Genomic DNA, 13,901 nt, shown 5'->3' with positions numbered 1-13,901 from the left:
ATAGCATATGAGGGTAGAGTATTAGCGTTAGTGTATTAGCAGTAGCATCAGTTCTGAATGGGTTCTTCAGTGCAGGTTAATAAACAGAGAAAGGCGAGTGAGCGGTTCTGCGGTTCTCCCGCTGGTAAAACGGAGCGCTTCAGTGAGAGTTTTATAAAGGGTCGGATATTATGGTCTGTTTTCAGGGTCCACTGTAAAATAGCTCCACACTGCAGAACCTCAACTCCTTTATTTACCTTCTGAGAACGTCCGCACTGCTGCTGCAGCCGGCTGAGGACAACAGATGGCGCTCTGAACACCGTGGTTAAAACAAAGACTCTGAACTGGATTGAGGGTAAAATAGCCTTTATCCGATCCAGCCGATAACCTCCTAAACTTTAAAAGAGGATGGAAAAACCTTCTTAACTTTAAAAGAGGATGGAAAAACCTTCTTAACTTTCAATGGAAGCTGATGTAAAAAAATATATATTCTGGAGCATTTCTATTGGTCCATTCATCATGAATTCCGATACAGTGTAAAGAACAACTGCCAGACCAAGGTCAAGAGGTGAAACTGGAGACCAAAAAATTGAGATATAGCAACAACAAGATCATTTTAAATTAAGAATCTTCACTGAGAATCACTTGTTTAGGCTTAAACCCCTGACAGGAAGGCCGGCCCACTATATGGGTGTAATGCAAACTCTTCATTATAGAGAAATGCCTCTGAAATATCAGTGGAAAGCAGAATTTACATTATAAAAACACCAGCACAGAAAAATACCCAAGTGATGAAGTACACTTCAACGAGAGATTTACATTTTGAAGAGATTTTTCTCCTTAATTTTTTTATTATTTACATTTTTATTATCTCAAATGGCTCGGGATTTTTCTTCCATTTATTTCGTTCAATCCAATTCCTAGCATGTAAAATTAAGCTGTCCACAGCTCTGCTAATCTGTCTTCCTGAAAAGAAGAAAACTGCCCATTCATTACTGCACCACCTAACCCCTGTTAGCAGAACACAGTTTTCCTTATGACTGATTACTAAAAAAGGCCCATATCTTACATTTTATAGTATTTTATAAAAATGGGTCAGTGCTTAGCTGGCTGCCTCATTTGGAAAGCCATATGTACACTATCATACTCATACATTATAAGGACAAAAGTTTTGGGACACTTGCTTTCGTTGGAGTAACTGTCTCTACTGTCAAGGGAAAATAGGCTTCCTACTAGATTTTGGATGAGCATTGCTGTGAAGATTTGATTGATTGCCTGAAGAGTGTTAGTGAGGTCAGGATGTTGGATGATGATCACCACCCCACCTCATCTCCCCAACTCCCCAACTCTTCTTCTAAAAGTATTGGATGGAGCCCCACCACCATCATTCCAGAAAGCACAGATAGTACCACTGCTCACAGCTCAATGCTGGAGGGCTTTAAACCCCTCTAGCCCACACCATGCTGCCAGTAGGTTCATGTTTATCTGCTCCAGTTTGAGTAGTTTGGCTGGAATCCAAGCAATACCTCAAGCTAGGCAGTACTTCTTCCACCCCTCAAAAGTATGTCTTCTAACTTTATGCTGTTACCGAACAAACAACCCCCAAGTTGGGACCAAAAAAAAAAAAAACAATGCGACCAACTTCCAACTCTGAGGTCACGATTTCACAAACTCTTCAGGGCCAAGTGGGACCTCCTCTAAAGCTCTACAAAAAGTTCTTTCTAAAAACAAACAAAAGAAAAGTGTTCTTCTGCAGGCACAAGTCGAAGGCCCCCGAAAAGCTCCACCTGGAGGGTTTTCTTCTTTAAGAGTGCAGATGTCAGTGGTGGGGTATTAGCAGCAGGCTGATGACTTAATGAAGGGGGAAATGTCAGGCTGGGAGAAATATCTGGCCAACTGAGGAGAGCTCCTGAGAAGCCGTGGTGCAGGTGGTGACTGGCTGGCTGGCTTGTCTCTGAGGAGACACATCCTCCGAGCTGGGGAGAATACGGAATGAAGGCAGAGATACTGTGATGTTTCCCCAGAGAGGGGACAACGGCTGAGAGGGAGCTTCTCTATATTCCCCTATCCATCTCCATCTCCCGCAGGAATGTGGCAAAGGTGGCCGTGACAAAGTCACTGCCCTTTCAAACGGCAGGTTTCTGCTTTTGAGCAATCTGAGCTCAGGCACTCAAGCCGCTCTGGGGGCTTATTCAGCTGCCTGAACTTAATTCTGGGTCCATAAATACTAGATGACACCAATCCGATATTTTAATAATCTGGCTTGTGACACATTTACTCACTATACGCTGATCAGGTACACTATATGTTTGTGGACACCCCTTCTAATGGATGCATTCAGCTTCTTTAACTTGCACCCATTGCTGCTCACACAGATGTGTAAATGCACACACACAGCTTGTCTAGTCCCTGTAGAGAAGTACTGCCAGTAGAATAGGACTCTCTGGAGCAGATCAACATGAAGATATGGGCTCCATGCTACCTAATTCCTAGGCCTGGGCTAGAGGGGTAGCTACAAAGCCCATTGGAACTAACTGTGCTCTCTGGAATGATGGTGGGGTTCAGCTCCATCCAGTACTTTTAGGATGAATTGGGGAGTTGGGGATGATGAGGTGGGGTGGTGATCATCATCCAGCATCCTGACCTCACTAATGCTCCTGTCGCTGAATGCAATAAAGCCTTCCTCCCAGGACAGGAGAGCCAGTTGCTCCAACAAAATCTTTTTTCTATGCCCTAGATTCCAGAAGATGCAACAAATGAGCAAGCGTCCCATTACTTTTGTCCACATTATGTAGAACATTAAAACCACTGACAGCTGACGTGCATAACATTGCTCATCTGGGTCCAATGGCATCTGTCAAGCTGTGGATGTTGTATGTTAGGTAGTAGGTAAGCAGCGAGTTCTTGAAGGACAAATGAGCCAGGGTAAGAGCCTGAGACACTTTAGCAAGAACCAAACTGTGATGTTCTAGACTGGGTCAGAACATCTCCAAAACATCAGGCAGGTCTTGAGCCTGTGCATTGGTCTGTACCTACCAAAAGGTGAATTGGCGGCAGCGTCATGGGCACCCAGGACTCACCTCACCCCACGACGTACAGGACTTAAAGGAAGAAGGATCTGCTGCTAACGTTATTCTTGGTGGCAGATACCACAGAACACCGAGGTCCATGCGGCGTCCATGTCTCAATGGGTCGGAGCTATTTTGGCAGCACAAAGGAGTCTGACACAATGTTAAGCAGGTGATTTTAATGGGGCATCATTTCTAATTACCAGTAGACCTTCTCGACTGTGCAGAACCATATGTAGGCAGTCAATACATCTCTAGACCCACAGTGGACTCACTGAGGGTATGAGGGACAAGGTTAATTGATGCTCATTACTGTCAGCACTTGAGACTATATGTATGAGTACGAGGCCTAATTTGGAAGGCCGCGGAGAGAGCAGGAGGAGCAAGGCCTGTAAGGACGCATGCACATAGGCACACCGCATAGGCACATGACAGTGCTATCAGCCGGTAGCCTGTGATTAGTACAGTGCTACCGGCTGCCGGCTCGTCCTCCCAGAGTGGGTGGACTGCAGACACACTCTCATTAGGCTGTCTCCGGGAAAAGAAAAAAAAAAAAAAACACATGTAGCAAGTGTTGTTGGAGCAAGCCAACTGAGACAAAAAAAAAAGCCACCGCTAAACACCATCAGTGTCACAGCGCATTAGCCTCAAGCTATTCCAGCCCTGCCGCCTGCCTCGTCTCAGAATAAAACCTTTGGCGTATGGAATGAAGACGAGTAGAGTCCTCACATTAAGTGGAAGGTTCAATATTTTGGCAATTAAACTTCTCTTGGGGATAGGCAGTCAGATACCATCACATTCACTGCAGTTCGTACCTGATAGCATGCTTAGTGAAGTACGACGTAGAGATAAAGGTATTCGTACTGGGGCGATTGTGTAAAAGCGGAGAAACCGAACTGAATGTACTGTTTAAAAAACGTTCTTTAAGGGTTCTTAGGTGAAGCCAGTCATTTTATACAGAAACCTGGCACCTCAAAGAAGCAGTCATACGCTTCAGACCTCTCGTAGACGTTAAATAACGGTTCTATATAGCACCACAATGGGCTCCGCTATTGCTTACAGAGCTTTTTTATTTAAAAATGCCCTTTTTAAAGTAAGAATTTTTACATTCAGCCATGTTTCACTCCTCTGCTGGCCTACAAAGCCAAGACTGGACCATCCAGCCCTTTCGAACTTGATGGCGATGGTCAAAACCCTGATCCGCACCAAGAGCCCTTCCAGCTTCAAGTACGGCTCGGCTCGACCCGCCATCCCTCAAAATCCACGGAAGACGAGCGTCCAGACTTTTTACTGTCCTGCACCGAAGTGGTGGAACGAGCTTCCCCTGGGTGTCCGAACAGCAGAGTCCAACGCTCGCTGTCTTCAAACCCAGACTGAAGACCCTCCTCTTCTGAGAGTACTCAGGTGAAGAGAAGAGTACTATGGTCACCTTACTGACTTGTGTTTAGTAGATTCTAAACTTAGAGGATCTTTGAATTATTAGTCTATTTAAACTAGCTGAGGTTTTTCTTGGGTAAATAGCGAAGCACTTTTGTAAGTCGCTCTGGAGAAGAGCGTCTGCTAAATGCCTTAAATGTAAATGTATAATGTATAACGAAAAATCGCCAAATTTCACCGTTAACTTTTAAGTTACGTTTTTAACGCTAATTAATCATCTCACCAAGTTCAACCCCAACTTCCTTCTTATTTAAACTGGAAATCCTGCTAGAGACTTCTGTCTGACACATGGCTCCAGTCCATTCATTAAAAGCAACAGCAGGTCTCAACAGGACATACAGGTACAATATGGGACATGGTACAATATGGGCCCACGGGACCAGTGCTGCACCGGCAACGAGCACAACAGTAAACACAAACCAGGATTCTCTCCCACACAAAAAAGGAGATGATTTTTTTTTTTCCATCTCGGAACCAAAGAGACCCTGGAAGCAAAGGAGGCCGTACCGCAGCACTGCTGGAGCAACATGGCTCTAAGTGCTCTGTTCAGGAGCATGATAGCGCTGAGCGAGCGTGCCATTGTGATGTGAATATTTCATTTCTGAGTGGCTCTGAAATCAGTGTGTCATTTGCTTACATTGGTGAGGTCGACAAACCCCAGAAATGCGCTTACGGTTTTTAGGGCTGAGTGCCTTGAGTCCCTGTTCCACTAAGCCTGAGCAAGAAGCCTAATTAGGGACATTTTAAAGGGTCCATGTCATAGAAAACCCATTTTTGCCATTGCTTACATTTGAAAACACACCGTTAAGTCAAACTCTTGGGCCTATTTCTGAAAACCAGGCCGCAAAGACAGACCACTGTTCTCTCATATTTCATATGCACCCATTCACCCTATACACTGTAGCCCCGCCTATTCAAGCTACAGTTATTAGGACTAGGACTAGGACTATTTCTCGGGTGCTACATCATAGAAGGCCGATCGAAAGTATACATCCTAGAACCATAGAAATGTACATATATTCTACACCATATATATATATATATATATGGGGCTTCAGGGCCCAGGAGGAGCAGTCTGGGGTGTGGCCCTTCTCCCAAACTTCACTTATGTCGTAACTCCACTTTGAGGGCGTAGAAAAGACGGCTAGTTTAGTGGACGACTTGCCGGGTGTTGAAAAGTCGTAAGAAGGGCGCCTTCGGTAGACGCGAAGGTGCTACTAAGCGATGCTATTGAGCGATGCCATAAAAGAACCAGTGATGCATCCATTAAGAACCTTTTTTATCAAAGAGCTGTAAGTCTGAAGAACCTGTGAATTGGTAAAGAACCTTTAGATGGACTCCTCGACACATTTCCATGGTTCTATTAAGTTGTTCTGCTACAGTATCCCTGCAAGAATGCTTTATAGCACCATTCCTTTAAGAGTGTACCTTATTTACTGGCACCCATATTTGATATTTTGGTCATACGTACTATGCAAATGTAAATTGCATAAGAACCAAATTTAAGCCAAATTCAAGTCAGGCCTCAGTATGTGTGGGCACCCATGACCTAGAAGATATCATGGCACATGTATTCCATCTCGAAGCTACAGCAGCTAAGGGTCTTCAGGATGCAGGAACTTTGCGCTTCCTCCACTTGGAACTGAAGCTCATGCAAAGCAGACGGGAAGCGGGGAGAACAGATTTAGCCTCTAATCATTTCGGGTTGCTTGTAATGTGTGGTGTCGCTATGCGGGGAGGTGAACGGGCCTTCTCTGATCTCTGGCTTAGCAGCCTATTCAACATTTGGCTGTTGTTTGTCGGGACGATAAATGCAGGTCTAAATTGTGTTGTGAGGCTGATTAGTTTTGCAGGCCACCTGTTTGTTGTCTTTCATCACTGGTGACAGTATGAATATGCGGAGGAATCTCCTGCCTGCTTCACAAGGCTGGGCTAGCTCAGATGTGCGCTAGCCTTTCATCTCTGACCTGGCCAGTGCTCAAAGCTAGCTCTACATCAGAGGTTTGTTCAGCTGCTGCATCAAACACTCAGAAGCTCACTGCGTATCGCCATACCCAAGATAGATATACACACACACACACACACATGCCAGAAGATCCAACTAGGACCTTGCGGACGCTTTTACTTTGAGAGTAGCGATGCTAAGATTATTTTTGCATGAATATTTTTGTATGACTTCAGACTAAATTAGCATAGAGCTGCATGCACTGGTGCCCTGTTTACTCCAAAAGTTTTGGTACTCAAAAAAGATCTAGGGCCCTATTTCAGCGATTTTAGCGAGCTTTTGGCAAGCCGTGAATTGTGCACCGTGCAGCTTGATTTAGGGGGCGTGTCGGTGTGTCTATGCTATCGTAACGACGGGAAAACTTCCCCTTGCTCGGCGCGAATCGCTCAAAAGTCTCTTAATTAATCATGGGGGTGTTTCGGGCATAACGTGCAGTAACAAACCAGCGTGTCTCACGCCATCCCTTTAAGAGCCAGGTGCGGTCAGACTGACCTTGGCGGATTGCTATTACAGTGGTGTAAAGCATGGGGGATGTACGAGCATCTCCAGCGAAGTCACGTACACTATATGGACAGAAGTATTGGGACACTTGCTCATTCATTGTTAAATCAATGGTATTAAAAAAGAGTTGATCATGCTTATGTTGGAGTAACTGTCTCTACTGTCCAGAGAAGAAAGCTTCCTACTAGATTTTAGAGGAGCATTGCTGTGAGGATTTGACTGCATTCAGCAATAAGAGCATTAGTGAGGTCAGGATGTTGGATGATCACCACCCCACCTCATCATCCCCAACTCCCCAAGGGAGGAGATTTATACCCCCCAAGCTCATGCCTGCCCAATAGGTTCCAAATGTTTATCTGCTCCAGAGAGTCCAATTCTCCATACGTCTCTTGAGCTCAGTGGCGCTCTTGTCTTGCTGAATGCAATCAAATCGTCACAGAAATCTAGTAGAACCGACATGAAGGAAGCTTTGATTGTTCTGGTTTCAGATCAGGAGATCTTCTACAGCTCTTTTGTTGCGGATTATTAAAGACATCTTGTTCTCTGAGGTTTTTAGTAGGTTTGATGGTGCGCTAGCTGGTTTGTGAAACTGCTGGACCAAAAAAAACCCTCCCCAAGCCACGTCCAAATCCAAAAGATCCAGAGCTAATCCGTCCGTTACTCTAAAACAGACCTTTTCCTCCATACATTTGCTCTTAGACATGCAAAGTACAAGTTCCCAATCCAGACTGGTCTAGTCTGTTCTAATGTCTGCACAACTCGACTGGCGACTGAAGACCAACATGTTCGTGAGGATACACCCCAAAGCCTAGTGGAATAGCCCATGAAAGTACATGAAAAGGACCAGAGTTATTCCCTCTTCCTAACCCTGTAATCAGCGGTTAAAAATGTTCCTCCTGGTTCTCCTCAGCCTCAGATGACGCGAGCGGTTCAAACAGCCCAGGGTGTGACGCTTTCATAGCAGCAAAGCTGCAGATAACAGCTTGCTCGCCACATTACTCAAGAGTTTTCTCCAGAAAGGAAAAGAGCAGCCTGACTCTCGGAGATGGGTGTTAATCACAAATGTCATGAGAGCTACAAATAGTAAACAAGTCCTGGTCCTGCTGCTTGCTTTTGGTTAGTCTCCTGCGGGTTATATCAACCTGAACATTGTAGGCTTTCTCATTTAACATTGCAAAGATCCGGGTGGCTCTGAGTGGTCCAGTGGACTAAGGCGCTGGCGCTATGATCTGAGGATTGCCGGAGTCTGCGATTGTGCTCTCTCAGATTCTCAGATTGTGCTCTCTCAACCTGGGTCATGCTGCTTGCTATGATCTGAGGATTGCTGGTTCGAATCCTGGGTCATGCTGCTTGCCATCAGTAGCCGGAGTCTGAGAGAGCACGATCACAGGCTCCGGCAATCCTCAGATCATAGTGCCAGCGCCTTAGTCCACTGGACAACTTGCAGCCCCCGATTCGAATCCTGGGTCATGCTGCTTGCCATCAGTAGCCAGAGTCTGAGAGAGCACGATCGCAGATTCGAACCAGCAATCCTCAGATCATAGTGCCAGCACCTTAGTCCACTGGACCACTTGCAGCCCCCGGTTCGAATCCTGGGTCCGGCTACTGATGGCAAGCAGCATGGCAAGCAGAAGTGTCCACCATCATGATGATGATGGTGGACACTTCCTCCTAGCCTCACTCCTAGCATTATGCTAGTCTTAGTCTTCACCCTCCTAGCACTGGGGGGGCACTGATAGGGGCAGTTCCCATGAACAGGGGTTGGGTAATAGGCCTTTTAAATTGAGCAGAGATTATTAAAATTAGAAATAAAGAAAAATGACAATAATAACTTACACAGTAACACACAGCTCTCTTTTAACTAGCTTAGCGTCATCAGTGTAGGAATCAGTGTAGCTACGTAGTTCACATATTGCACACATAAATAATTTGGAGTTCAGATGGCACTGACGTGAAGTTTCAGAGGTCAAAAGCAATGGAAAGGAATATCTATAGCTGCCTCCAGTGCAGCCTCAGGCCACACAGCAGCTGTCAGATCAATGTAGCACTATAGCACTCCACCCCTTAGGCCACTAAGTACATTAGCACACTCTGTATTCCTGCTATTGTAGCTGTTCGGTCTTCTGTAGCTCTGAAAATCAAACAGGGCGAGCCTGATGCTCTCCTTTACTTCAACATACTGGTGGGATGAGGAGATCAGTCATGTGATAATCGAGGCTTGGCGTTAGCGCTAAGTGGGGCTAGAAGATAAACAATCTCCATTCACTGCTAAGATAAGCTAAACGCTAAACGTTCAGCAATCGTCTTGAAATTTATACCTAAATGCACACAGTTTGCAGACGATCACAGACGAGTTAGAATTAGCATACAGAAAGAGCAATAGCCAATCGTGATGCACAGTTCAGAACTGCACACCCACTTAAAGAAATCACAGATACGGAAGATGGAGGCCGAAAGCAAGCCTGTGGGCTAAACTGGGGTTAAAAAGTTAGGCCTGGGTTAAACTGTAAAAAAAAAAAACATTAACAAAAATATTTAGATATATTTTTGGTTTCAGGTTTAAGTTGATTTATTTATTCTTTTGTTTATTTTTTATGAGCCAGACACCACCCAACCCCTTTTCAGATAACTATTAAAACTTAATTTGTTATAATTTATAACGTTTTTTCATGAGTGATGATGAAATATGATGTAGATATATATTTTGAATTATATATCTTCCCATTAATTTCATCAGCGTATTTATGTCCATACATGGCCAAACTTCAAAAAATGTGACATCCACCCTAAACTTTCGCTGGCTGACAAATGAGTCAACATAAAATGACATGGAAGTGTTAAACTAACGAATTCAGAAGTAACTGAGCACAGAAGCAACGCAGCACAGTCGTGTTACATGAGCAGACATTTTAATCGTCCCTCTCAGATCAATACGTTACTTCACTCATCCAGAAAAACACTGCACTGCAGTTTCAGCGAACAATACAGACCTTTATCGGTTTATATGGTTTGCTGCACCTTTCAATTACCAGCTTTAGGTAAGAGGTGGAGAACAAGCTTGGTCTGAGAGCGGTAATGTCTTAATGTCTTGATTTTTAATCAGCCTTGCCTCGCTCTGACATGGGCTTTAACTTTTACAACACGGGCTTGAGTCCCAAATCCTCCTTTGCTGCAGATCCAGAAGCTCCTCAGAAGCAAAGTACTGAACTTAATGAATGTTTTACACGTTGAGCTCTTCAGTTATATCAGTGCGTTTGTTTACCTGCACTCAAATGAAAACTGTCTAAGCAGACGTTCGTCAACAGTCAGACGTATGTTGCTATCTTGGCGACGCTCGTACACCCCTTACGCTTTACACCCCTGAAATAGCAACCCGCCAAGGTCAGGCTGACCGCACCTGGCTCTTAAAGGGAATGGTGAGCGCCACACATTACACACAGCGCCACACATTATTTTAAACGTTTTTTAAAATTATACAAAAGAATACGAGGTTTTTGCGAAACGCTGACAATATGTATGTAATATACAGTATGTTGTTCAATCAGTGAGAGCACTGAAGATGGAACGTGGCTGGGTCTTCCAGCATGACGATGATCCCAAACGGGACCCAAAGGACCTGGTGGAAGGAGTTAAAGGTCTGTGTTGCCCAGTGACAGCCCCAAGACATCACAGCTCTATAGGAGATCTTCATGGAGGAATGGGCCAAAATACCAGCTACAGTGTGTGCAAACCTGGTGAAGACTTAGAGGAAACGTTTGATCTCTGTCATTGCCAACAAAGATTATGTTACAAAGTATTGAGTTTAACTTTTGTAAGTAGGAGGACTTGCACAATCAGTGGCTGACTAAATACTTTGCCCCACTGTATGTAATATTTACTTATTTTATATGTTAACTTCATATAAATATCTATGAATCATGCCTATTTTTGGGGCCCTCTACTGGTCTGGAGCGGTGCCTCGGACTGTGCTTGATCCAGAAAACTAGTATCAAACAAATGGGATGTAAACTAGTGACATAACCCATAGTCCAGTCCAATTAAAACCCTTCTTTTTATGTTGTAATGACATATGCAACTTGAGTGTGTCTTGAGTGAGGCCCTAAATTAGGCAAATTTCTTCTTCTTCTTCTTCTTTTTCATCAGTCTTAGAACATTCAGAAGTTTTCCTGACATCATTAATTGGGGCAGTTTTCCAGACATGGATTACGATCTGCCTTTTAATAACAAGCAAAGTGTCGTCCGAGATGCCCGTACTGCTCGCCCTTTCAACAGTTTGCTGAGTCATTAGTGGAGATATGTGCATGAGACCACAGTCTGCTGACTGGGAGTCCAACGGTGCATTTTTTGGAGTGGTTCTCAGTTCTCGGTGCATTTGCAGAACTTCGCCGGCTGTTTTTAGCGATTTCATGACATTCGTGAAAAGGTTAAGATCCTTTTTCATAGCTAAAATATTTTTCCCAACTTAAAAATAGTCATTTCTGAGAAACCCTTCGTCAATACACTTACAGGGGCGCAGAATGCTAGGAAACATTCTCTATAAAGGTCTCTAAAACACCTTAAATAATAAAGGTGTTAAGATAATAAATAAATAATAAAACAGCTTAAATAATTGCTAACTGCTCCATGAGGCCCCAGTCCGGTCGGCTCAATTCAAAGCTGACCAATCGGCAAAATAATCGATAGATTAATCGATAGAAATAGCCGATAGAGGCAGCCCTAGGTAAACGTAGAGTCAAAATAAGCAAAATAAATAACAACGGCGTGCTAGTGGGCGCTACGTTACTCAAGCGTCTCTAAATAAGAAACCCTTCGTCAACACCCTTCAACGGGTAGAATGCTAGGCCACACCAGAATTCTATTTTTTCTGGGATTATATGAACTTCAGTTTAAATATCAAACAATTTCCTCATTAGCATACCTAACTGCTCCAGTTAGGCTCCAGTCCACTCCAGTTTCGTCAAAATAATCGTTAGATTTACCGATAAAAGAATAGCCATTGGTGGCAGCTCTAGTTAAACGTTAAGTCTAAGTAAGCAAAGAAAAAAACGACGTGCTAGTGGACGCTACGTTATCATTAAATAAGAAACCCTTCGTCTAGCGCTAGGCAACACCACAGTTCAATGAAAGCTCTGGCAAAAGTTCTTCCATTAGACAACCAGGTTCTTCAGCCAATCGGCAGCCTCCACCCCTGTTTACAGACCTCTATTTACACGCTTTTGCCGCTGCTTTCAGAAATGATGACGTCTGTCACTCCTTTCTCTCCACCACCACCAGTTTGGTCACGACGGCTGCCCGGGCGTAGGCTCCGCCCCCTGCCTCTAAGTTCGGCAGGATCTGCGAGGCCCGATGTTTCAAGACCTGGGCTGGCGACGGGGCATAACGCCAAAAACGATCAACAGTTTTAACCTGTTAGCATTGTTCCCATCTCAACACCTGTCAAAATTACAAGATGTACAAGATTACATTCACGAATTACTGCCCTCATGTCTCCGGAGTCTCTGGTAGAAACTCAGAAACTTATATTATATGAAGTCCTAAGAAAGGGTTAATGTTTTTAGGAGCGGGGAAAATGTTGTTTGGGTGAACCGTCACCGCCACCACACTTCATTTTCTCGTGAAATGAAGCAAAGAGACATTTTCCTCCGTCGCTGGGAAGCATTTAAGAGCGTGCTTCTTATTCCCTGAGCCCATATTATACATTCCAGGGGAAAAGCAATTCGGACGAGCAGCAACGCAACGCAGTCAAATCTGCCATGAATTTGAATCATTGATTATTTGATGTCTGTAATGTTTGACAATAAGCTCGACCACTAGCCTTTGGGCCCACGCGAACCACATTCTTGAGCGTACCCCAGGTTTTTCAGTGAGTCCAGAGGGAGATTTAATTTACACCAAATTACGTATCTGACGGCAATTGAGCGCCGTCATTAATACGCGTAAGTGTCTCCGGGCTTAATGACATTTAATGACTTAAACTGAGCTCTCCAAGTCCTTCCTACCAGGGTCATTACAGTAGCGATGCATTATTTCCCGCAGCCTTCGTGCTTTATTGCCATTTAAGATTGGATCTGGAAGTGGTTTAATTAGCTGAAGTAAACCGAAGGCCCTGTTTGCTGTACTGCTAAACAGTTTTTAACGATAGAGAAAGTCATACAAGGGGAATTCCACTGATTCCTTCTAAATGTCTGCATAATTTAGGCTGAGATGCAAACAGACACACAGAGTCGGGGTTCGATGTGAAATCCCCCATGAACTACAACCCAAACACGGCCTACTTACGTACTTTACGTACTCTCCAAACCCACCAGTGGATCTCCACCTGTCTTCTGAGGTTTACATGGGATGTTGATGATGGCAAATCTTGTATTACAAGTGTACATTGTTCTATATGTACATTATATGGCCAAATGTTTGTGGACACCCCTACTAAGGAATGCATTCAGCTACTATAAGTTGTTGTCTAGTCCCTGTAGAGACGTACTGCCAGTAGGATAGAATAGGACTCTCTGGAGCAGATAGACTTGAACCTATTGGAACCATGCCTAATAATACCAAGCATGGGCTAGAGGGGTGTAAAGCCACCCAGCATTGAGCTGTGGAGCAGTGAAAGAATGGTGCTCCATTTAGTACTTGGGAATTGGGGGTGAGCTGAGGTGATGAGCTTTCGGCATCCTGAACTCACTTATTGCAATTGAATCCTCACAGCAGTGCTCTCCCAAAATCTAGTAGAAAGCCTTCTACTTTCCTGGACAGTAGTGAAAGTTTCTCCAACAAACGCAGGAGAGACTTTTTTTTTTTTAAACATCCTATATTCTGGAAGAAAAAATGAATGAGTAGTGTCCCAATACTTTTGTCAAAATGTGTAGTGTAGTATGTATGTAGCCTTTTTATTAATAATGGATTTTAAAAAC

General features: G+C 44.1%; 1 protein-coding gene across 1 annotated transcript in view; it reads right to left on the bottom strand.

The window, feature by feature from the left end:
* The window catches only part of hs6st3b (heparan sulfate 6-O-sulfotransferase 3b), a 71,900-nt gene that overhangs the window by 5,186 nt on the left and 52,813 nt on the right, over nt 1–13,901 (bottom strand). The gene's annotated exons all lie outside the window — the stretch shown is intronic.

Source organism: Salminus brasiliensis, chromosome 8 (genome assembly GCF_030463535.1).
Source record: "Salminus brasiliensis chromosome 8, fSalBra1.hap2, whole genome shotgun sequence".
In the NCBI taxonomy this organism is placed as follows: domain Eukaryota; kingdom Metazoa; phylum Chordata; class Actinopteri; order Characiformes; family Bryconidae; genus Salminus; species Salminus brasiliensis.
Note: the sequence above shows the minus strand (reverse complement) of the source record. Positions and strands in the feature narration are given on the sequence as shown.